This window comes from Neolamprologus brichardi, chromosome 22, assembly GCF_056152115.1.
Source record: "Neolamprologus brichardi isolate AB-2024 chromosome 22, ASM5615211v1, whole genome shotgun sequence".
NCBI lineage: Eukaryota > Metazoa > Chordata > Actinopteri > Cichliformes > Cichlidae > Neolamprologus > Neolamprologus brichardi.
In genome coordinates, this window is record NC_142124.1 from 9,011,475 (window position 1) to 9,015,351 (window position 3,877).

Consider the following 3,877-nt stretch of genomic DNA (forward strand, 5'->3'; position numbering starts at 1 on the left):
CTAACGGGTACGAGACATAGCAACTTCCGGGATATTCTTTCAAAACAAAAGACTTCTTCAAGTCTTCTTCTTTCTCCTCTTCTTATTGGTATTATGTGTTATAAACATTGGGACACACAACACACAGACTGACACTTGTAGACAGTCTAAAATTCATGAAACTCGTGTTACAGAAACTTACACAAGTAAGATACGTAAAAACACTCAGTTTAAAACTTTTCAAAATTACTTCTCAAAAAACTGCTGAGTCCAGAAGGTCTGCGTATTGCGTTAACCAACTGAGGCTGAACTAGGATCAGGCTGCACGTTCACATAATGCTTATACCACATGATGGTGCAGTGAGTCAGTCTTAACTCTATTTAATCAAGTAGTTATTAAGAACACATTCCTTTCAACAGTGTCGCCCAAAAGACCTGTATTATTGGCAGTTTTGATGTGTCTAATATTGACTAGCTGAGACCTATTTAAGGAAGGCACAAAAGGCACAGGTGCAGGGAATTAGAGACAGGGAGAAGTGACAGTTTTTCAACAGTGTGTAGTTATTGGTTCTTTTGAGAAAGTGGTGCTAACTGAAAAGCTATATCAAAACTTAAACACAAAGTAACATTTTTTCTGTATTGTACCTTGAATAGCATTTTCATTTTCTGCTTCTTTTTCTGAACATTTGATCCACCACATAGATTGTAGGGCATAGCTAGTGCATGTTAACAATATGATTAGCCCCTTCAAATTAAGTTTCAAATATCACTAGTGTTCAAAGAGAAACTTTTAGTTTCCTTTGTTCTTTGTCTGCTACAATGTTATATTTTTTTTAAAAAAAACAAACAAGATGAAAAGATGCCTCTCTTCTCTAAAGACATACCATCAGTTTGCTAAGTTGCACCTAAACAAAGCACAAGATCTCTGGAACAACCTCATACCAACTATTAAGCATGGTGGTGGAAGGTTGAGGATTTGGCCTTGTTCTGCAGCCATAGAACCTGTTAACCATAAACTGTATACAAAAGTATTCCACATGAGGCCATCTGTCCTCCACACAACAGCAAATCTGCAGCAGAATAACTGAAACAGAAAGGAAAGAAGGTGTTGCAATAAGCAAATTGCTGTGATCAGATCTTAAGAGAGCTGTGCAGAAATGAATGCCTGCAAACCTCAATGAGCTGAAGCAACATATAATGAAGAGTGGTAAAAATTCTACCTGTTGTGATTGTTAATATATATTTTTAACATTATACTTTAACAGTAAGCTAGAATTTTGAACCGTATAAAGCAAACAGAATAATTTGTAGGATTTCCACTGTTTCATTGAGTCTAACTTGACAAAGCTCTTAGTCCCTCCTCTCCTCCTCCACTGAGGGAAATCCATCAGGAAATACCATCTGTAGGCAGTAACGTCACATCCGTGAAACTTTTTTCTAAACTATGCACGTCAGGTTTGTAAGTAAGACGTATTCTATTTGCATTTTAGCTGTCGTAATTTTCCGTGGCTTGACCTGTTTGCTCAGGTATTGTAACAGTCAGAGCAAGTCAAACACACAGTGACACACCTCATGCAAGTTACTTACTCCGTACTGTAGATGTCCCCAGAAACCATTCATATAATTTTACATCTGCCTCAATCATAAACCTGGGAATTACAGACTGAATGCACAGGCAGATAGAGGAAATTCTATTATGAAGGCAAATACAAGTAAGAATAGGAAAGAAGTGAGCCCTTTATGATAAACAATTTGTTTATGGATAAAGATGAGAGTGACTTTTCACTTTCTGCAATAAGGAAAAGAGGAAGAAATTTAGAGTTTCTGTGAAAAAGCTAGAGCAATTAATCAGATAAGTACTGAATAATGAGTCTGTAGTGAATGGCTATACATTAGTTAAATTCTATCAAACACTAGGCTCTAAGAGAAAACAGATCAACAACACTGACCCTAACAGACAGTGGTGTGCATATCCACAGTGTAGCATTTTAAAAAATAAATTGACTGAAGAAAAGAAGCCTTCTCGTGCCCGTATTACCTCAGAAGGCTTTCTACTGTCGCTCTTCACTACGTTGTCTGTGACTTTGTGTCCTCAGTCCTGACACAGTCTGTGGTCAGAAGTGACTTCAGAAAGGCTAGAAATCCTAGACTGAGCCTTTTATATGTATACTACTCCTCTTTGAGTAAGGTCATGTATGAGTGTGTGGTTGAAGAATTAAAGAAGGAGTAAAGGATGTCATTCAGTGACATTTTAAACATTCACTGGTCATTGCTGCGTTTGTAGTTTCCGGTCCCTTCATTCCAGTTGTCATGATATTAGGATTGTTGAATGAATACCTTTAGTTTAGGAACATTTCCACCAACCTTAGTAATGATTGACACCGACCTTACACAGTCTTAGTTAAAAACTCCCTTAAAAATTATGTATCAGAATCAGAATACTTTATTGATCCCTGGGGGAAATTATTTTTTTGTTACAGTGCTCCATTATAAACCAACATTAACAAGACAGATAATACGCTAACTAAGAATAGTACAATATATACATATATATATATATATATACATAAGTCACTTATTAATAAATAGCTGGAAAAGAAACGTGTAGTTGTAGCAGTAACCAGTGTGTTAAGTGGATGCATTGTACAGGGAGATGGCCACAGACAGGAAAGATTTCCTGTGTCGTTCAGTGGTGCTTTTCGGTACTCTCAGTCTCTCACTGAACGAGCTCCTGTGACTGACCAGCATGTCATGGAGTGGGTGGGAGGTGTTATCCAACATTGTCTTTATTTTGGACAACACCCGCCTCTCCGACACCACCTTGAGGGAGTCCAGCTTCATCCCCACAACATTACTGGCCTTACGGATTAGTTTATTGAGTCTGTTGGCATCTGCTACCCTCAGCCTGCTCCCCCAGCATGCAACAGCATAGAGGATCGCACTGACCACAACACACTTGTAGAAAATCCTCAGCAGATCCTTCTGGCAGATGTTGAAGGACCTCAGTCGCCTCAAAAAATAGAGACGACACTGGCCCTTCCTGTAAAGTGCTGTGGTGTTTTTAGCCCAGTCCAGTTTATTGTCAATGTGTACTCCAAGGTATTTATAGTCCTCCACAATGTCAACACTAACCCCTTGGTCATGTAGCACCTTTCTACTCTGTTAAGCACTCAAAGTGATTTCTACTACAAATCTAATTCTCTCAATCACATATATACAAATGCAATGTTCACTATCCTGCCCAAGTATACTTCAGCATGCGGGGATCGACCCACTGATCCTCTGATTGGTAGATGATCTGCTCTCCCACCTGAGACACAGCTGCCCCTAAAGAAAAAGAAATAACAAAGCTGTCCTAAAGCAGTCCCTAAATAAACACCTACTATTATATCATGGAGCAGTGACTTCAGAAGGACACAAAACCCTCCTGACTCAGTAAAGAAGCTTAATCATTTGTTTTGTCTTTTGTTAGAAGTATACTTTTTTCATAGTTTCTTTTTAACATTAAATGCAACGTGTGCTCATATTTGAGTTGATACACGCCTCTTTAAAAGGATACAAGCACTAACCCCACCCTGTGAAGGGTTAACTAAGAGGCATAGAAAGAGTTGAGTGTTGAAGGTAAATTGCTACACGCTTACACAACACAGTTTCACAAAGGACAGGCTGCTTGGCCTTGGGTGTATGATAACAGGGTGTTCCAAGGAGCTGAAGAAGCAGATCAGGACTGGACCCTGGAACCTTGCTTTCAATGTGTTTACCCACCAGACCCCTCACAACTGATTTAGGACATCACAAGGTACTTCCTGTACTTAGATCTGAGAGAGGATGTAGTTTTGATTGCCTGCCCTGCTCCTTTGCCACCCACACGGTCCTGGGCTCGTATACAGCCCAGTCT